This window comes from Solanum pennellii, chromosome 9 (genome assembly GCF_001406875.1).
Source record: "Solanum pennellii chromosome 9, SPENNV200".
Classification (NCBI taxonomy): domain Eukaryota; kingdom Viridiplantae; phylum Streptophyta; class Magnoliopsida; order Solanales; family Solanaceae; genus Solanum; species Solanum pennellii.
In genome coordinates, this window is record NC_028645.1 from 25,911,425 (window position 1) to 25,934,609 (window position 23,185).

Sequence of the window (23,185 nt, forward strand, 5' to 3'; positions counted from 1 at the left end):
CCCACCAGAAAATCCAAACCAGCTTATTTCTATGGAACATATGCAACAACTGTTTCAAATGTTCCAAACACTCAACAAAAGCTCAACCAACATCGAACCAGTGACTTCACAAACAGTGCGAGTCGCGGAAAAATTGAACTTCACCAACTACACCAAATGGTGTAAACTGATGCAGATAGCAATTGGTGGTCGGGGAAGACTCAATCACATCATCGTCAATCCCATTTCACCAGACGATCCAGAATACCAGCAATGGGCTCAAAAAGATTCGATGGTCATTTCATGGATCATCGAGAATATTGACGGAGACCTCGTGAATCAATTCTTGGACTACAAAACTGCCCGAGATTTATGGAAAGGCATCGAAACTCTACTCAGTAGCGGCAGAGATGAACTGCAGATCTATGATCTGAACACAAAGGCAACATCTATGAAACAAGGGATAGACACGATAGAGGTCTATTTCAGTAAATTGAATACCCTATGGAAAGAAATCGATAGACGAATGCCGAACCCAATGAAATGCGCAGAAGACATCACACTGTTCAACTCATTTATACAACGACAAAGGCTGTACCAGTTTTTGGCCGGTGTAAATGATTCACTTGACAAAGAAAAGCGAGACATCCTAAATCTAGATCCCCTTCCAACCATTGATGCCGCATATGCCACCATCAGACGAGAAATTGCTCGTCGTGGCATAATGACCGGCAACTCATCACTGGAACGAGGTCCCTCAGAGATCGGAAGTGGTCTTGTCACTCAACGCCGGTCAGATTCTTCATTTAGCCGGTCAGATTCATCATTCCGGCGAGAGGACAAAACTCACCTCAAATGCAGCCACTGCGGAGGAACCAAACACACCAAGGAAGGATGCTTTAAGCTCATCGGCTACCCAGAATGGTGGGAAGATCTGAGACAGCGTAAAGCCGCCACCAAGGTAACAAAGACCGGCGGCAAGGCTAACGCCGCCATCGGAGAAGGAGAACCGACCAGCGAGGCTTCGTCAACCACTGTCACCAACAGGCGAGCGGGTACCGGCGAGGCTTCGTCGACCAGCGTTACCGACAGGAGAACAGGTATGAGTGGCAAAGATGGGTTCACCAAAATTTCCGGTGAACCATGGATGGAGACAGAGGAAGCGACGGGAAGGAGAAGAGAGAAAATTCTAGAGGAGCCGTCCTCTAGAAATGAAAGTGAGGGAAAACAAGAGGCCCTAAAAAAATCTGACCCTTTAGCCCTTGAGCCCAAAAAATCAGAAGCCCAATTATATAAAAAACCCAAGGAAAAACAAAGTGTGGGTCTCATGTGCAATAAGTCCAATTGGATTTTTGACTGTGGGGCCACGGACACTATGTCATACGATCCAACCGATTTTCTCTCCTCCACATCAACTACCCGTACTAAGATTCAAACTGCAAATGGGGAGTTTATTCCAATTACTCAAGCCGGAGATGTGGATATTACATCAGAAATCCATTTAAAAAATTGTCTTTTAATTCCAAGTCTTACCCACAAACTTTTATCTGTCAGTCAATTAACCAAGGAACTAAACTGTACAATTCTAATGACTTCCTCTGATTGTATTGTACAGGATGCTCAGACGGGGCGGATCATTGGTCGTGGTATTGAAAGAGGAGGTCTATACTATGTGAACGAGGTGACTCAACAGGGTAACGCTTTGCTTGCTCAAGGGTCGCCGGAATATCAGATCTGGATGTGGCACCGACGGCTAGGTCATCCGTCTTTAAGTTATCTTAAACGATTATTTCCCTCTTTTAAGGACATTGATTTTGTTTTGGACTGTGAAGCATGTGTACTTGCAAAAAGTCATAAACATTCTTATTCTCCCAGTTCAACTCATGTTTCTAAGCCATTTACCCTAATTCATTCTGATGTCTGGGGTCCTGCACCTGAATTTGCCTTTTATAAATATTCCTATTTTGTTTTGTTTGTGGATGATTGCACCCGTATGAGTTGGGTTTATTTTCTAAAAAATAAATCTGAAGTATATGATGTGTTTATAAATTTCTACAACATGATCTGTACCCAATTTGCTGCCCAACCTCAAATTCTTCGATCTGATAACGGAGGAGAATACATAAACTTAGATATGAAACAGTTCATTTCTGATCATGGCCTCATTCACCAGACTACCTGTCCGGACACTCCTCAACAAAACGGGATAGCTGAACGGAAAAACCGAACCCTTCTTGAGATTACTAGAGCCATTATGTTAGAATCCCATGTCCCTGTCCATTTTTGGCCAGAGGCCATTGCCACAGCCACATATCTAACCAACCGACTACCTACCAAACCTCTTGCATACCAAACTCCTCTTGACACTCTTTCTTCCCATGTGTCCATCCCTTCCTATCATTCTCTACCTCCACGGGTGTTCGGATGTGTTGTCTATGTTCATCTCCCAAAAAGAATCAGAAATAAACTTGAACCACGAGCCATCAAATGTGTTTTTATTGGGTATGGGGTTACTCAAAAAGGGTACCGATGCTATGATCCCATTCAAAACAAAATCTACACCAGCCTTGACTGCGAGTTTTTTGAACACTCCTATTACTATACCCAGCCTGGTCCTCAGGGGGAGACTACGAATGATGACCTTAGCTGGTTAATATATCCAGAAATGATGGACCTTGATCCTCCAACGCAAGTAAGCAATACCACCGACGTCAACTCTGAAACATCTGTATCAGCTCCCTCTCCTCAAACCACTCCAATGACAACCACTGAGCACCCTGAGTCAACATCAGTTGAGGTAAATTCTGAATTGTGTACTGTTCCTACTGACTCTGTGTCTAGTGATAATTGTCAAAACAGATATGAGCTTCCTCACAGAAGCACGAGAGGTGTTCCTCCCAAAAGGTATGACCCGGAATATGAAGATCAACGGTCCAGATACCCCATAGAAAGAATCAGCAATGAAAACTTGTCCAACACAGCTGTTGCCTTCACTACCTCCCTGTACTCAACAAACATTCCCAGAACCGTGGAAGAAGCTTTTGAAGATGAGAAGTGGAGACAAGCCATGGAAAATGAATATGTTGCCTTGGAAAAGAATCACACATGGGAAAAATGTATTCTACCCAAAGGGAAGAAGAAGGTAGGGTGTAGATGGGTATTCTCCATTAAGCACCGGGCAGATGGAACCATTGAAAGGTACAAGGCAAGATTGGTGGCCAAGGGTTACACTCAGACCTTTGGGATCGACTATTCAGAGACTTTTTCCCCAGTAGCCAAGATAGACACAATACGGGTATTGTTCTCTGTAGCAGCAAACAAAGATTGGCCCTTGTATCAGTTCGATGTTAAAAATGCCTTCCTCCATGGAAGCATTGAAGAAGAAGTCTATATGGAACCCCCTCCAGGATATTCTCATGACTTTAAAGATGGAGAAGGATGTAAATTGAAGAAAGCCCTGTATGGCTTAAAGCAGTCTCCAAGAGCTTGGTTTGGAAGGTTCACTAAGGCTATGAAGAAATTTGGGTACAGACAGAGTAATTCTGATCATACTTTATTCATAAAAGGGGCAAATCAGAAAATCACCTGTCTAATTATATATGTAGATGATATGATCATCACCGGAAATGATGAAGAAGAAATTGTTACCTTAAAGGGGAAGTTGTTTCAGGAATTTGAGATGAAAGATCTAGGAAACTTAAAGTACTTTCTTGGTATAGAAGTCTTAAGATCCACGCAAGGGATCTTTATTCACCAACGAAAGTATATTCTTGATCTTTTAACTGAAACAGGAATGTTAGGGAGTAAACCGGCTGACACTCCAATTATAGCAAATCATGGTCTTCAGGTCATAGAAGGGGCAAAGGCAACTGACAAAGAACAATATCAGAAGATTGTTGGGAAACTCATTTATCTAGCCCACACAAGACCAGATATTGCATATGCAGTGGGGATAGTGAGTAGATTCATGCATCTACCCCAAATACATCACATGACAGCAGTAATGAGGATTCTGAGATATCTAAAGGGTACAAGCAGCACCGGGATCTACTTCGGGAAAAATGATAGCCTCGATATAACTGCCTACACCGATGCAGATTGGGCCGGAGACCGAGATGAAAGGAAATCCACTTCTGGATACTTCACCTTGGTAGGAGGGAATCTGGTCACTTGGAGAAGCAAGAAGCAAAAGGTTGTAGCCCTGTCAAGTGCGGAAGCTGAATTCAGAGGAATTGTGAAAGGAATAACTGAAATCCTATGGATTAGGAAACTGCTAAATGAACTCGGTTTTCCTCAGAAAACAGCCTGCAAGTTATTTTGCGACAACAAAGCAGCAATAAGTATTTCTGGAAATCCTGTCCAACATGACAGAACAAAACATGTTGAGGTTGATCGACACTTCATCAAAGACAAGTTAGAAGACAAGGTTATCAAACTTCCATTTGTTCGATCAAAAGATCAACTGGCAGACATCCTAACCAAGGCTGTTAGTACTGAAGCTTTCAGCAATGTCTTGCGCAAGTTGAGCATTGGAAATCCGAGTGCACAACTTGAGGGGGAGTGTAGAAAATACCCATACTTAGCAAAATAATTATAGGAACAGAATAGACTAATTATGTTAGTAATATATTCTGTATAATCTTTTTCCTTATCTGGTTCCGTATCTCTTTCCATCTTACCTGTATAAATGTAATAGTTATTTCACAAAAGCAATACACAGAAAATTAACCAAAAACTATTCCCCTTGTTTACGTATTTTATCATATCTTCCACTCTCCTTCTATTTTCTTCTTCTACCTCATGAGCTTCATTTTACGCCAGTGCTTCAACAAAGAGCGTCTTGCTTTCCTCAAATACAAACTTTCACATAAATATTTCAACATTAGATAATTTGTAATGATTTGTATGGTTGAGTATAAAGAATTATACTTGTGGCTTCTTTGCATTATTTTAGTGTCGAACACTACGGAGCTGAATTATGTAATTCAAAATTTATAATATTAAGGAACGCAAAGATATATACTTACAGAATCAAATGCTTCCAGTAGTACTGCCCTCTTCCTCGTCTGCTCAAGATTACTAGGGCTAACTTTGACGGTTCAAATTTTTCAGCACATTCTTCCTCTACTTTGGAATTTTAGCTATAAGAACCCCAAAGTAATCAATAACTTCTAAACGCGAAACAAAAATTCAATCAATTGACGAGAAGATTGTTTTTAGTGCTAGATGATTAGTAAAAAATAAGAAGAAAACTCGACTATACAAAATCTCTACCTGCACTTGATGAAATCGGTATCGGAGAAATCTTCTGCCAAGCTTTTAGTTCTTAACCCTCAGCTCTTCATTTCATTGATCTTCAATTCTTCGATCCTCAATTCTTTGATCCTTAGTTCTTTAGCTTCAGATTTTCAGCCCTTCAAGAAAAATTATATTCTGGAGAAGAGAATCTTCAGCTCAAATCTTGATCAGTTCTTCAGCTCAGCTACGTTCCTTAGCTTCTTCTCTTCGATCTTTAGTTCTGGAGAATAACTTGTTCTACAGACAGAGTAAATCGTATCTAGGAAAAATAGAAATAGAGAAGTTTTTGTTAATGTTTTATTAATTATTTTTTTGGCCAATAAATATGGGAGTAAGAGTTAAAAATGTTGGAGGGAATATAATATTTTAGTGAAAATTTTTAGGCCACACTTGTAATGTGTTGTTTTTACAATTATAAAATAGGACACTTAAAAGTGTGATCATATATGTAAATAATTGTTATCATTTCTTTCATATTATGACAACGCTTATAAAGTGTAGTGAATATCATTAAAGAGTACGCTTTACAAGTGTGGGCAATATTATTGTTTTCAGATTTTAAAAATTCAGGCTACATTTTAAAAGTGTTGCCAAAATTATTTTAGGAAATACTTTTCAAGCGTTGCTCAGATTTAGTGTAGCCTTACTCCTAAAATAGTGTAGTAAGGTACATTGGATATACTATCTCTACTCACGAAGCGTACCCACCCTTTTTTCAAATCCTCTCGGTGCTAAGTATGACTCCCTCACGAAGTCTTAAACATTCATTCACAACAGGTTAAGGGATAACTATTTAGTACCACATCTCAACTCACTAAGGGTACTTATCCATAGAGGTTACTTATGGACACCACATCTCCACTCACGAAGGGTATCCAACCTTCAACCTATCTTGGAAAGCTCTTGGGAATAGTGTGGTTTCTACTAAACACTTCATCTCAACTCTCGAAGAGTGTTCACCCCAAAATCCCTCTTTTCATACTATAGGAATAGTAGGGATTGTCTAGATACTTCACCTCCACTCACGAAAAGTGTCTATCCTACAAATCCCCCATTTCATTCATTAGATTCTTATTGAGAAAACCTTTCAATACACTCTCATACATACATAGACATTAACTTCATCTTTCATTCATTGAAGGTGTTTGTGTGAGTACATGTGAGAACACCATTTACATAACCCCATCATGCATTACTTTGATTTCTAATCATCTTCACCTTACCTTCATCATAAAACACACTATCATGATTCACCTATACATATACTTCATTTTGACATAACCTTTTCAAGATATAGAATTTCAACTTCCTAAAACATATCATGCATGTACATTATAATCATCACTTAATTTTACATACCATGCCTTCAAGGTCATATTCACAACACACATACTTAAACATATTCATATACTTTTAATAAACACCGCCACCAAAGGTGGATCATACCACTCACGAACATTTCATAATAATTACTCATCAATCTAACCCACTTACCATTCATCCAAGCTTTCACCACCTATTCACAACTTATCCAATAATACATCATAAAAAAGCCATTACGACAGTATCTAAACACAACATAACCATAAAGAAGACCATAGTTCAAACATAAGATAATCATGTTCATTAAACCCATTTCATAAGTTAATAGTTGGAAACATGCATAAGTATGGGTTCATTGACGTTTTACCATAAAAATCATCAACTAATACTTAAAACAACATCGTTCAATTATTAAAACTTATTCACGTTAAGACCCATGTTTAGAGTCAAAAATAGAATAAGTTGGAGTTTCAAAACCCTTTTTGAAAATCTCTTAGAAATGGCTTCTTGAATGAAATAAAGTTCAAGGATGAACTACCATACCTTAATATGGAGAAACCCACAAAAAATTGAAGAATAAATCCGTTTGTATCCTTATCCCAAGCTCCAAGACCTGACCTTTAATTGAGGATTGAGAGGGTTTTGGAAGAGAAGAACTTTTGGGGGTTTGGGAAATTTTTGATTTCTAATTCAGGGATTGGGGTTTATGATGGGAGAATAAGTGTATAATGACCTAAATTCAATATATAACACATACCCAAAATGCCCAAAACACCCCCACACAAATTGGACACTTTTCCAAAGTCTAATATGACATAAAAACGACGCGGCCAAAACTGGAACTTGGTTGCACATCGCGGAGAAAGCTCCAGATTCTTCCTCCCAACATTTTTACGTAGTGGACCTCGTGTCACTCACGTGATGCACAGGTAGCTTCAGTATCACACGCTGCCTTGGGCAGCTTCTTGTCCAATATTTATATCCTCCTTTGGGCCCTTCGGGTGGTCTCTGAGAAGTCGTACTCAAACGTTTTGACCCTTGGTACATCCCTCTAGGTACTAGGGTCAACCCCACTTGTGTTAGACGCCAAACACAACCTTAAAACACGCACCAAAATCAAGGACACACTAGGACATTCCAAGGTAAATTTTCCGAACGTCATCGACGTTCTTGCACGTTTGACTTCAAAACTTCACAAACTACATCTAATTATAAGATACGTCATTTTAATATCTATTAACTCATGAAGCACATATGTAGGTCTAGTTTGACCTATTTCAATTTTTTGGGTCGTTACAAACAATGAGTGTAATATCATCACTCAATAGTAATAATCACAATAATAAAGTCAATTAAATCACTATAAAACAATTCATCACTAGTTCCTAGCCTAAGGTTAGGGACTTAGGCCAAATTCATGATCTACTTCACAACCTAGGTTAATTAATCAAGAACTAGAATTATTGTATTACAATACATAATAATACTAAAAATTATCTAAAGAAATCATAAACAAAGCCAATTAGAGGATCAATTTCGTAATGGAAGAAAACCCATCTAAAACTCTTCTTTTTGAAATCAATTTGGAAGAACCATTTGGGGAAAGAGATCTCAAAGGTGAAAGGAATCCCATACCTTACTAATTGATGAAGTTTGATGGACAAAATCCCCCTTATTGAATCCCTATAACCCTCCTTTGCTTTGTCTTCTATGGAGTTTCTTTGGGAGAGAGAAAGAAGAGAGAAGGAAGAGCAATTGAGTTTTTGAAATTATTAGAGTTAGGTTTAGTTTATTTAGGTTTGGGGTATTTATAGGAGTCATTAAATAACTTAATTAGGACTTCCTTAAACCCCAAATAATTAACTAACCGCTTAATTGACTAATTAAATTAGTTAAAACTAAACAACAATACGGGGACTTGACTTACGAGACCCCGACTAACGGGTCGTAGGTCACTCAATGCCTTTGCCCCCTTTTGTCATGGACACCCGTCATTGGTGTCAGAGACTGGTCCAAATGGACCATTAGAAAAAATGATTAAGTGTAGGTTGACAGAATCATCGATACCCCATTGATCAAACCACGCCTCGTCGCCTGCAAACGCATGTAGACACTTCCTCTTGGCAGTTTTTTACCAAAATGCAAAGGTCCTCCTCAAGTACCCTTTGGTTGGTACTTCGGGAGTCGTACCCATACATTTATACTATAAACCAACTCTAATATGTGTTACACACCTTACCACAAAATTTCATTGAATTTCGACTCCTAAAACTTTGTCAAATAGGCTAAGGCATAGTAGCACCTCTTTGAACTAGTTTCCGAGCGTCATGGACGCTCCTTGACGTTTTGATTCTAAAACATCATAAATTACATATATAAATTATATATGACATTAAAACAATGTTACATATCTTAGATTCTCATGTTAGGATCTAGATTAGGCATTAGACTTTCGGAGTATTAAGATATCCCCCCTTAGGAACATTCCTCCCCGAATGACACTAAAATTCTTTCAAAGGAAGGAATAGACTCAAGGCTAGCATCCAAACCAACAACAACATATTAAAACATGAGACACAATCAAAATCATCATAATCACATAACCTTTTTTACAATACAACTTAACACATCATTTTTACTCATACGAGTTCAACATTCAATACATGTTTATTCATTATGACAAAGCTTTCTTCAACACATATCAACATGATCAATACAATTTATGAAGGCACAATATAAAAAACTTTAAAACATAAACTCAAACAAGTACAAAGAAACATTATCATCTTTAGGCATAAAATTCACTGTAACTCACTGTATCATGAAACTTTTTGTAGAACTTCACCAAAAAATAGAGAAAATTTTAAATAAACTCATTATTTTCACTATAAATAGGAACAACTAACTTTAGTTATCAAATAGATGAGGGTAACGGGAGTTCATATTGGCTTTGACCTCCCATGTCGCACCCTCAACTAGGTGGTTCTTCCATAACACTTTTACGGAAACCACCTCTTTGTTCCTTAACTTCTTTACTTGTCTATCATGGATCTCAATAGGAACCTCCTCATATGAGAGGTAGACTCTCAATAGGAAGAATGAACTTGGGATCACCAATACATTGTTTAAGCATGGAGACATGTAATACTTGTTGAACCGAAGCCAATTCACTAGGTAACTTCAACTTGTATGTAACCTTACGAACTCTTTGAAAGATTTCATTGGGACCCACATAATGAGGACTAAATTTCCCTTTCTTTCCAAATCTCACCAGCCCATTCATAGGTGAAATTTTTAGATACACCTTATCACCTTCTTCAAACTCTAATTCTTTTCTCCATGGTCGGCATAAGAATTTTTCCAGCAATAAGTTGTTTTAAAGTGATACCTTATTATATGAACGTTGTCCAAAGTCTTATAAATCAAATTGGGACCCAAAAGTGAAGACTCACCCACTTTAAGCCATCCAATAGGAGTTCTACATCTCCTACCATACAAGGCCTAATAAATAAAGAGCCATTGAGATAGATGAATGGTAACTATTGTTATAGGAAAACTCAACCAAAGGCAAGTGTTTATCCCAATTCCTCTTGAAGTCAATTATAAAAGCTCTAAGCATATCCTCAAGGGTTTGAATAATAGACTTCACTTGAACAGCCGTTTGGGGATGAAAAGCGGTGGCTAACTTCATCTTGGTACCAACCCTTTTTGGAATGACCTCAAAAACCTAGATGTGAATTGTGCACCCCTATCCGATATTATGAATATAGAAATACCAAGGCAACACACAATCTCATCTATGAAGATCCTTGTTTAATCCTCCGCCGAGTATGTAAGATTAAGGGGAATTAAATAAGAGGATCTTGTCAACTTATCCACAACCATCCATATGGAGTAATATTGCTTTTGCGTTCGAGGAAAACCTACCACAAAATCCTTATTAATGGCTTCCCACTCCCAAGATGGAACTTGGATTTCTTGGAGTACACCACCCAACTTTTGGTGCTCGGCCTTCACTTGTTGGCAATATGGACAATTTGCAACAAATTCCACTATGTCCCCTTTCAAGACTTCCCACCAAAACATTTCTCTAAGGTCGTGATATATATTTGTAGAACGCGGATGAATGAAATAATGCGAACTATAAGATTTCTCAAGTATCTGGTTCCTCAAGTCATCAACATTGGGAACACACAATATTCCTTGATACCTGAAGACACCATCCCTCCCTAAGGAGAATGACTCATTAAGCCTACCGACAATCGACTCCTTCAACTCCATCAACAGTTGAGCAAGATGTTTTTTAGACTTCATCTCAACCACTAAAGACGATTTGGGTTATGATGGACCATAAAACCACTATTCGGAGAATCTTTAAATCTAGCACCCAATCTAACCAACCTATGAACATAATTCACTAGGTATTTCATGGCTTCTTCTACGTGAGACACACTACCTATGTTCATAGGAATTAGAGCATCCACAACCACATTGGCCTTCCTGGGGTGGTAGAGAACACTCATGTTGTAATCCTTCAATAATTCCAACCACGTTCTTTGTCAGAGATTTAACTCTTTTTGAGTAAACACATATTGAAAACTCTTGTGGTTGGTATACACATCAACCTGAACACTATACAAATAACGCCTCCTTATTTTTAAGGCAAATACCACGGCCTCTTAGTCAAGATCATGAGTTGGATAATTCTTCTCATGCACCCTAAGGTTTCTAGAAGCATAAGCTACTACTTTCCCATGTTGCATAAGCACACACCCCAAGCCTACTTGGGATGCATTACAATATAAAACGAAGCCCTTGGTATCCTACGGTAAAGTCAATAGTGGAGCGGAGGTAAGCCTCTCTTTCAATATATGGAAGCTTCTTTTACATGCCTCCGACCACTAAATTTTCACACTCTTTTGCGTAAAAATAGTCAAGGGATATGAAAGGGACGCAAACCCATCCACAAACCTCCTATAATATCCTACTAGATCCAAGAAAATCCTAATGTCGGTTAGAGTCAATGGTCTAGACCAATTCTTGACCACCTCGGTTTTCGTTGGATCAACCTCAACTCCCTCACTAGAGATGATATGCTAAACAAATGTCACCGACCCTCAACAAAAATACACCTTTTGCTATACTTGGCAAATAGTTGATTCTCCTTAAGTACTTGCAACACCACCCTTAAATGATACATATGTTCACCCTCATTTTTCGAATACCAAGATGTCGTCAATAAAGACAATGACAAATGAATCTAGGAAACATCGAAACAGCCTATTCATGAGGTCCATAAACGCCGCTAAGGCATTAGTTAGACCAAAGAACATTACTAAGTACTAATAGTTACCACGTCTAGTCCGAAATTCCATTTCTGTATATCCCCACCTCTCACTCTAGGTTTGTGAGAACCGATCTCAAGTAGATCTTAGAAAAGTAGCTTGATTGTTATAGTTGATCAAACAAGTCGTCAATCCAAGGGAGAGGATACTTGTTATTAGTAGTGACTTTATTGATTTTGTGATACTCAGTGCACATTCTCAGGGACCCATCCTTCTTCTTCACAAACAAAACCGGTGCACCCCATGGAGAAATACTAAGTCTAATGAAGCCTTTGTCTAGTAAGCCTTTGATTTGAGCATTCAACTCTTTCAATTCGGCTGAAACCATCCGACAAGGAGGAATTGACCATGGGGTTGGCATCCGTTAGCAAGTCAATACCAAAATCAATTTCCCATTCAGGAGGGATTCTGGGAAGATCATTAGGAAAGACCTCCTGAAATTCCTTCACTACGAGGACTAACTCAATGGGAGGAATTTCAGAGTCTGAATCTTTGACTCTTACAATATAATATAAGCATCGTTTTGAGATCATTTTATAAGACTTAAGACAAGAGATAATACGACATGTAGAAATAGAATTTGCCCCCTTCCACTCTAAAACGGGTTCATTTGGAAAATTGAACTGGACAATTCTTGTTCTAAAATCAATTGAAGCAAAACAATCATGCAACCAATCCATCCCCATGATGACATCAAAATCGACCAAATCATGTTCTGCTAATTAAACATAAGTAACACTATTGGACAACATTATAGGAAAACTTCAATATACCCTCATTGCAACCACCGAATCACAAACTAGGGTAGTTACCATGAAAGGTTTGTTTAGGATATCGGGTAAAATGTCAAACTTTAGCTATCAAGGGAGTAACAAAGGATAATGTAGCACCCGGATTAAGTAAAGCATAAATGATGTACCATGATTTTACGGTACTTTTAATGTTTTTTTCTTAAGTTTAGTGTGTGTCTAGGTCCTTCTTGTAGCAATTTTAATGTATTTTTATCTGTGTTTTATAAGAACGTTGTCCAAAGCGTAAATGTAGAAAAAAGTACAGAATTGACCCACGAAGCCATCGACGTACCGTAGGTGGCGATCGTCGACTGGAGGTTCAAGCATCTAGAAGAAACTCGGGGAATTCTGACCAAGTGTGGTGCTATAGAAGGATCAACGGACCATCCTGGCAAATCGTTGATGAGATCAAACACTGTTCCAATACCCGATGTTGAAGAAATGTTTAAGTATGGAACAACGGAGGCATCGACGGACTGTAATTGAATTGACAGATCGTGATGTTGGTCCATCAATTGGATCAGAGAAGATGACAACATGCAGGCTTTGAAAAGATGCTAAGTATAGACATACGGAGGCAATAGATGCTCCATCGTTTGATCGACGGACCGTCTGTGGTGTCGTCGATTGAAGCTGCGTTTTTTGGGACAAACTTTCCTTAATTGCTTTCCTTTTATTTTTAGCAAAATAATTTTATAAATAGGGCGTAAAACCTCGTTTTTGGGGTTGGATCTTTTACTATTATTCATACTTTTTTTCTTGGAGAATTGACTTTAAAACTTTGGTAATTAATTCAAGTTTCTAGAATCGATTCTCAAGTGAATTTTGTTGTTTCAAGCATAATTTCTTGATCTTCCTCAAACTTGACAAAGTAAGTTCATGATTTATTATTCAACAAATATGATTGTGTTCTTCTAATCATGGGTAACTAAATCCTAGGTGATTAACAAAATAAACCTAGCTAATTAACAATTCTCAACCAGGTTATTGCATGCATCGATAATTCTGTCGTCTAAAAGTATTTTTAACTAGTGCACACATTAGAACTCACCATATTGCTATTTGTCGCACCAAGGGGATAGTTAATATGAAAATAATTATCGACATAGATTTAGTGGATACTATCTAACTGGCTAGTTTCGGTTGGTACAAGATGATAACTAAGCCAAACATCGAATATGATGCTTAATATGAAGTAAAAGGTAAGGTTATTAATTTAAATACATGTAGCCGAATCAAGGTACGGGGTGAAATTCTCTAAATGCCGGACCAACGATTTAGAGATACATAACCTATCACTTTGCATGCAAAATCTTAGGAAAGAATTGTTATAAGCTAGGGTTATGGCATTATCAACATATGGGGAATACTTACACCATTGTTTTTCTCATAACTTGATAAACATCAACAATTTACTCTTTCTACTTTTTATCTTTAATCATTTCAACATTTTTGTTTCACAAACCCCCCCCCCCCTTAATTATTACTTTCCGGAAAGGACTTGACTAAATAAAGGCAATCGTATATTAAAGTTAACTCTAAATCATTTTCCTCGTGGGATCGACCCCAACCTAATAGTTGGGTTCTTTACTTGATACGACCGCTTATACTTCTGTAGGGAAATAAAATTTGAGCATATCAAATTTTTGCGCCGTTATTGGGGAAAATGTCTTTTAGATTAACTTTAATATCAATTAGTGAAGTTTAGTCAACAATTTCCTAATTTTACTTTTTCTTTTTGTTTTTATCTCTTTCAGGTCTAGCTCTTATGTATGCACAGTACATGGAGTCGAGGAGAACCAATACTTTAAATTGATCCAGAACTGAATCGTACACTCCACAGAATGAACGATCCACACAATTCTACTAATATTGGTGATGGGATCAGTCATCAACTTCCTCCGCAGATTGATGCTCACCAACAAGTGACTGTGGAGAACCCTGGTGATGGTGCTTTCAGGAAGCAACCTTCCGGCCCACGTCCTCAAGAGTATAATAGGGGCAATGTTAACATCACAGATTCTGATGGGCCTCTTGTTCTACCTCCTCTACCACAAGGTCATACATTCGTGGTAACTAGTAGCTTGATGCAGAAGCTCACTACTAGGGGTTTTTTCCAAGGATACCATACGAGGATCCACATGCTCATATCACCAAACTGTGGTCGGTGTGCAAGAGTTGTGTAGGGAGTCCAGACTTGGACATGGATGTCATCGGATTAAGATTGTTCCTTCTCTAACTGACGGGAGAGGCCGTAATTTGTTTACTGAGTTGCTCTATAACTCGATCTATACTTGGGAGCAGTTGAGGGATGTGTTCCTAGCACGGTATTGCATGGTCTCTAAAAAGCTCAAACACAAAGATAGAGTGAACAACTTTGTAGCATTGCCTGGGGAGTCGGTAATAAGCTCTTGGGATAGGTTCACCTCATTTGTGAGAAGTTTCCCAAACCACCACATTGATGATGAGTCATTGAAAAAGTACTTGTATAGAAGAAAAGATGATAGTAATAAGGCAGTACTTAACACTATTGTGTGTGGTTCTTATGGTGAGTGCACGTATGCAGAGATTGCGGAGAAGTTAGAAAAAATCTCTCGCAACAATAAGGCTTGGAGCACTAGAAAGTCGGACACTGGGAGAAACACCTTTGCAGTGCAAGCTACACACAACCCGGCCTCTGGTGAGATTCGTTAAAAGATGGATCAAATGAGAACTGAGCTCAGGTTGGTATTGGAACTTATCACTCGAGGTGCGGAGAAAGTAAATACGGTGAATTATTTATCCAAACCACCACCGCCAGCAGATGAATTCTACTATGAAGAGGATTCTTATGCAGTGAATGATCAGACGGAGGGTTTCCAACCAAATGCCCAAGGCTCCAATCAGAAGAATTAGCACCAAGTTCAAGGAAATCAAGGTCGGAAATATGGGAATTACAACCAAGAGGGTCATTATGATCGATATGGAAACTACAACTGCGACAACAACATCAACCGGGGTAACTATGGTAACAGAAACTATCGGAGTGGGCCCTATGTTCCACCTCAAAATTGGGAATTTGCTCTTTGGAATGGTGGAGGTAGTATGGCGCGAGTTGAAGATATGTTGCAAAACATAATGAGGAGGTTTGATGCTAGTGATGAGCATGCCAAAGAGTTGAGAGGTGATTTGGCTAATATTGGGCAAAAGGTGGATGCACATGAAATCTCAATCAAGCATCTTGAGTTTCAAATTGACCAATTACCTTCTCCTATTAACCCATGTCAATCGGGTACTCTTCCTAGAAATATGTCCAAAATCCGAAAAATAATGGACATTTCATGGTAGTTACTACTCAAGGGGGTAAGAAACCATGGATCCACCTATGCCGTCTGGTGTGGAAGATGAGTTGAGAAAAGAGGATGAGGTGGTGGAAGATAATGGTGAGTTGGTAGATAATGCGGTGAAAGAAGCAGAGATACCCCAAAAGATAATCTCTGTTCCTAGACCACCACCACCATTTCCGCAAAGATTCGTAAAGAAGACTAAGGGTGGTAAATATTGGCATTTTATTACTATGTTGAAACAGCTTCCCATCAATGTCCCTTTGATAGAAGCTCTTGAACAAATGCCCAGTTATGCCAAGTTTATGAAAGATATGGTTACTAAGAAGAGTATTTTTTGAAGATGATGACCGAATGCAACATTGTAGACCTATTTCTACAATGTCTCTTGTGCAAAAGAAAGAAGGTTTGGCGCTTTCACTATTCCATGTACCATCGGGGGTTGTTACACTTTGCTAAAGCACTATGTAATCTTGGTGCAAGCATAAATCTCATGCCTCTCTCTATTTACAAAAAGTTGGGATAAGGTGACCCAAAGCCCACCGCGATGTAGTTACTGATGGCTGATCGAACAGTGAAGAGGCCTATTGGGGTACTCCACAATGTGTTGGTGAAGGTGGAGTAGTTTATATTTTCGGTCGACATCGTGATTCTTGACTGTGAGGTGGATTTTGAGGTGCCTATTATTCTTGGGAGGCCGTTCCTTGCTACTGGTCGTGCCTTGGTTGACATGGAAAAAGGGTAGATGAAGTTTAGGTTAAACAATGAAGAAGCAACTTTCAACATTTGTAGGTCCATGAAGGAGAGTGGTGAGCTTCAAATGGTATCTGCTATATCCTACAGGGTTGAGAGTACGTCTAAGGTACAAATCAAAGAGCGCTTTGGTGTTGAGGCACTAGCGGCGGTGATCATGAATTTTGAGAGTGATGGTATTGAGGAGTATTATCATTGGTTGCGACACTTGATGGAGGTGAAGTTTGGTTCAAACCAAAGAAATTGGAGTCAGATATGAAGCACCTGCGAAACCATCTATTGAGGAGGCCCCAAAATTAGAACTTAAGGCTCTACCACCTCATCTGAGGTATGATTCTTGGGAAGAGATGACACTTTGCCGGTAATCATTGCATCAGATTTGAATATAGAGCAAGTAGAGTGTATGGTAGAAGTATTAAAAGGTCCAAATGAGCCATTGGTTGGACTATTGCGGACATTATTGGGATCCCACCTGGTATTTGTTCACACAAAATTCAACTCATGCCGGATCACAAGCCAAGTATTGAGCACCAAGGACGTTTGAATCCAAATATGCAAGAGGTATTTAAGAAGGAGATTATTAAGTGGTTGGATGTCGCAGTCATATATCCTATTGCAGATAGTAGTTGGGTATGCCTTGTTCAGTGTGTTCCCAAAAGGGGGGGAATGACTGTGGTCCCTAATGAAAATAATGAGCTTGTCCCAATGAAGTCGGTGATCGGATGGAGAGTTTGTATGGATTACGGAAGTTGAATGCATGGACTAAAAAGGACCATTTTCTATGCCCTTCGTGGATCAAATTTTAGATAGGCTATCAGATAAAAGTTTGTGTTGTATTCTTGATGGTTATTCGGGTTATAATCAAATCTCCATTGTACCGGAGGATCAAGAGAAAACCACCTTTACTTGCCCTTATGGGACATTCGCATTCAAGAGGATGCCATTTGGGTTGTGTAATGCACATGCTACTTTTGAGAGATGTATGACGTCGATATTCTTCGATATGGTGGAGGATATTATTGAGGTGTTTATGGATGATTTTCAGTTGTTGGCGACTCTTTTGATCGTTGTTTAAGTCACTTGGCCGAGGTTCTCAAAAGATTTGAAGATTGCAATCTTGTGCTAAATTGGGAAAAATGTCAATTCATGGTGAAAGAGGGTATTGTAGTGGGCCATTGCATCTCATAAAAGGGGATAGAGGTTGATTGCGCCAAAGTTGAGGATATAAAAAAACTCGCTCCACCCATCTCTGTAAAAGGTGTGAGAAGTTTTCTTGGACATGCGAGCTTCTAATCGAGGTTCATAAAGGATTTCTCAAAAATTGCACATCCTCTGTGCAACTTACTTTATAAGGAATGTAAATTTTATTTTAATGAATCCTATCTAAAGGCGTTTGGAGAGTTGAAGGCGAAGTTGGTGTATGCGCCCATAACTATTTCCCCGGATAGGAGTAAGCCATTTGATGTGATGTGTGATGCTAGTGGGGTTGCTCTTGCTGTAGTGTTGGGACAAAGAAGGGAAAAATCCTTCACCCCATTCATTATTCTAGTAAGGCCCAAGAGCTTCTTGCGGTGGTATTTTCTTTCGAAAAATTTTGCTCCTATTTGCTTTGAACGAGAGTCATAGTGCATACTGACCACTCCACTTTGAGATATTTGATGGCGAAGAAAGATGTGAAACCAAAGTTGATTCGCTGGGTTCTAGAATTGAAAGAGTTTTATTTTAAGGTTAAAGATAGAAAAGGGACCGAAAATCAAGCTGCCGATCACTAGTCTAGATTAGAGGATGAAGCTATACGAGAGTTGAGTAAAAATGCTGAAATTGATGATACCTTCCCTGATGAGTATGTGTTGGCTGCCTCTCTAGACTTGATTCCATGGTTCGCCAATTTTTCGAATTATCTGGCTAGTGATATAGTCCCATCGGACTTGTCCTTCCATTAGAATAAAAAGTTAATACATGATGTGAAAAAGATCTTTTGGGATGATCTTTACTTATGCCGAAGTTGTGTTGATGGGCTTATTCGCCATTGTATGCCGGAAGTTGAGTTATTGAGTGTTTTGGAGGCATGCCATTCCTCGCCTGTGGGTGGGCATCATTAGTAGAATCCGGACTGCCCATAAGATCTTGCAATGTAAGTACTATTAGCACACCATCCATCAAGATGCTCATGAGTTCGCCAAGGCATGTGATAGGTGCCAAAGAAATGGAGGTACTTCGAGAAGGCAAGAGCTCCCTTTAAATCCCATTCTAGTGATCGAATTATTTGATGTATAGGGCATTGATTTTATGGGCCCGTTTGTGAGTTATCATGGGATGAAATATATTCTTGTGGCGGTGGATTATGTGTCCAATGGGTGAAAGCCATAGCACTTGCTAACAATGAAGGGAAGAGTGTCACCGCGTTCTTGAAAAAGAACATTTTCTCTAGATTTGGCACACCTAGGGCCATTATTAGTGATGGGGGATGCCACTTTTGCAACAATTTATCAAAAGGTTATTGGAAAAATATGGGGTTCGCCACAATGTAGCCACTCCGTACCATCCGCAAACTAGTGGGCAAGTTGAGGTGTCCAACAGAAAAATCAAGCTGATCCTATCAAAAACGATAAATGTTACTAGAATAAATTGGTCTAGGAGGCTTGATAATGCTCTTCTGGCTTACCAGACAGCATACAAGACTCACATAGGTATGTCCCCATACAAACTTGTATATGAAAAGGCTTGTCACTTGACAGTTGATTTAGAGCAAAAGGGCATGTGTAAAATGAAGAAACTGAAGATGGATTAGAATGAAGTAGTGGAGCAGAGACTTAATAGTTTGAATTAGATTGATGTGTTTCGCCTAAAAGCATATGAAAGTTCATCCCTCTACAAAGAGAAGATGAAGAAATACCATGACCAAAAGATTGAGAAGCGCGAATTTGTAGTTGGGGATATAGTACTTCTGTTTAACTCTAGGCTGCAGTTGTTTCTAGGAAAACTCAAGTCAAAATGGTCTGGTCCATTCTTGATCACTAAAGTGTTCACCATGGAATAGTTGAGTTGGAAAACAAGGAGGGTGCAAGGTTCATGGTAAACGGGTAGAGAATTAAGATCTACCTCAGGCATGCGGAGAGTGCCCATGAAGTGGTTGAGGCACATAACCTTGATGAAGTCTGAGTAATCAAGGGTCTTGCGTCGTGCTGCGGCGTTAAATCAAGCGCTTCTTGGGAGCAACCAATGTGTATCCTCTAGCCAACAATAGGTTTTTCTTTTCTTTGAAGGAATAGTTGCATTATTTTGTTTTGATTTGATTTACGCAATGTCATGTGTGATCTTCTTTTATAGTTTTTAGTCTGTTGACTAGAGAGTAGTTTAGGGTCCATATCGAAAAAAATTGTCCAGAAAACACAAAAAGAATGGCTTAATGGGTGCTAAATATGTAGGGACCAAACAACAAGAATTCTGCAGACATTGGTCTGGTGAACAGATATACGAATCAATCGACGGGCCATCATTACATCGACAAACTGTCGATGGTTTCGAAGGTCCCAGGTATGTTTTGAAATTTTGTCTAAGTTAGGGCAAACCGATGGACCCATCGACGGACCATCATTTCACTTACGGACCGTCGATAGGGTACCATCAGTTCACAAAATCCAATAATCCAACCCAATCCAATCGGCTATATAAGATTATAGCTATTCATTGACCCTGCCACACCTTTTCAGATTCCCCCCAATCGTTTCCCTCCCTCATTCCCTTCCCATTAAACTCCCACAATCAACCCCACTGATTTCCTTCAGATTTTCAATTCTCCCTAACTCTCAGAATCCCCAAAACCATAGTCCCCCAGTTCTCCTCAATTTTCATTTGCTTCTCCGCTCGGTGTTGGAAGGAGGGCACTTAGGTTGGTGTTGCAAGATCACTCACATAATTCACTCCACTACATCGTACAGGTATTTCATCTTCACTTGCTCTATGAATTCTCGTTCATTTGCTTGTGGATTCAAAGTTATTGTATGTGGGTCTTAACTTAGGGACATCACTGAATGTTAAACTTGTTAAAATTGAGTTCCATATCCCTTAGAATAATAGATATTTAATGGGTTGGGGGTGAACTCTGTCTAAATGAACTATGCTTGTTATTTGTTTTGTTATTTTTCCGACTAAGGGCTTGTTAGTCTCTTAGAATTCATGGTTGAAATTGGCAAATTCAAAGTCCTAGGAATAACGAATTAGTATTTTTCTTGATATTGCATGTTGGTGTACTAGTTTGTATGTGAAAGTGCTCATTTGTGGGGTAAAAACCAAGATCCAAATCTGTCTCTAACCAACAAAAGAAGACCCAATTTTACGGACCGTCTATTGATCGATAGACCATCGATGGGGTCCGTCGATGGTTCACCTTGAAAACTGCTAACTGTTGAACGACAGAAATGGACTAGGGTATGTCGATTGATCGACGGGCTATTCTACATGTCCATCATTTTTGTCTCAAACTTTTCTTTGTGAGATTTTCTAAAAGTTTTCTAAGTGTCAAAGGACAAAAGTGGTCTACAGTCCGTCGATTGATCGACGGGCCATTCTGCACGTCCAGCGTTTCTAACTGAAAGTTCTGAGAAAAGATGACATCTGAAATTGGCCAAGTGTCCATCGACGTAAACCTTCAACAGACCGTCGTCTCATCGACGGGTCGTCGATGGTGCCCGTCTTTTTAGTCAGCAATTCCGCACTAACATATGTTCTATGTTTCCAGATTTGGTTTTGCTTCTTAAGTGTGTGTAGGTTGACTATAATGAACCTAACAACTTCCTTTTCAGGTACTAACTGCCCCCAAACTGGATCTTGTCTATTCCATGAGACGGTCCAAGTCTATGGCACCATCCCGGCGCCTGATTGGCTCGTCTGATGGTGAGAGAGACCCAGAATGCGTACACCCAGGCACCCAAACCACGACACCACCTGCTAGAGTCACGCGGGGCACCCCCAAGAAGGAGACGCCTGGCGTAGTCACTGCCTCTCACTCTGATGAGGAGCGCATACTGATCGGATACCATCTGGGTCTGCCTCGGGTTCTGAGAAAGCATCTAGCTCTGAGGAGGCCTCCGATTTTGAGTCGGCCCACTCTACAGGGTCGAATAAGGCCGCTGCCTTCGATTCTGGATTAGAGGTATCCCCTCTCCCGAATGTGCCTGCCCACCATGCCTCGTCTGATGAGGACCAGAGTTTAGAGTCTGCTCCGGCATCCCAGCATGTGGTCCCTTCATCGATCGCCGATGAGCCCATCTGGTGGTGCGTAGATGGTCAGTACCAGGTTTACATGGATGCCAAGATGCTGAACAAAAAGGGGGTGATGTCTAAACTGCTGACAGCTAAGCGATGGGTTCTTACAAAGAGCCTGCACACAGTCCCTGCAGTACATGATTTGTTTACCCGTCACCGACTTGAGTGGACGGCTAAGAGTGTGGGGCCTTACAGTAAGGATATAGTGTGAGAGTTCTACGCCTCTTACGTGGCGGCTCTCTGAGGTCCTTTCAACAGGCGGTCTAACCCCATTAAATATGCACCGCTCACAGATGTCCGCGTTCGAGGCTGTCGGGTGGATATATCTTGTCCTGCCATCCTCCGTTTCCTATATGGTAGGGACACTGACGCCGCGAGGGTTCCCCTCACCCCTGAGTTGGACTACTGGTGGGACGTGGTGAAGGGTGGTAATTTTTCAGCGGAGTAGAGATTTGAGAGAGTCCACCAAGAGGTGGATTGCACACTGGCTCTCCAGCAGATTGGGTTTTGCACACCAAAGCTCTTATCAAGAAGGCCAACCTCACATTCGCGGCCAACTTTTTGAGGCTTTTAGTCCATCACTGCCTATCCCCCACGGCTGCAGGTAATATTCTTAGTTGGGATAGGGCAGTAATGGTAGCAGCTTTGGTAGACGAGTTGGAGGTTGATTTCGCGAGGTTGCTGATCTCTTTCATCCATGAGAGGGCTTTTAAGGCCTCTACCACTTACCCATTTCCATATATGATCTTCCAGTTGTTTAGGGATGCAGGAGTGACCATTTGGCAAAGAGATGTCCTCCGTACTTCTACCAGGACAGTTGATATCGGTCTTATTCGAGATGAGGCAAATGTGGAGGCACCACGACGTGGGCCCAAGGTTGAGGTGCAGCCGCTAGGTAAGAACTTGGCAGATACGGTTGAGTAGGCCCAAGTGGCTGATCAAGCCACTTCGGAGCCTACTGATGGTACCACAGCTGGGTCTGCCCCTGACACGAGTGTGGCGCCTAGTTCCTCCCAGTCTACAACACCTCCAATAGCACTGGTCCCGATTTCTGGGGTCCGGAAGTTAGAGGACAAAATGGCCACCTTTCTGCATCATATCAAGC

General features: G+C 40.1%; 1 long non-coding RNA gene across 2 annotated transcripts; it reads right to left on the reverse strand.

The window, feature by feature from the left end:
• Positions 1-4,767: 4,767 nt before the first annotated feature.
• On the reverse strand, positions 4,768-5,572 carry LOC114074100. 2 transcript variants are annotated; one of them, XR_003574583.1, is made up of 3 exons: positions 5,254-5,572; positions 5,007-5,150; positions 4,768-4,839 (listed from the first exon to the last, which is right to left on the reverse strand). It is a non-coding gene; the product is annotated as an uncharacterized LOC114074100 (long non-coding RNA). The 2 variants fall into 2 exon arrangements; XR_003574584.1 differs by having other exon boundaries at positions 5,007-5,120; positions 5,254-5,570.
• Between the last annotated feature and the right edge of the window lie 17,613 nt (positions 5,573-23,185).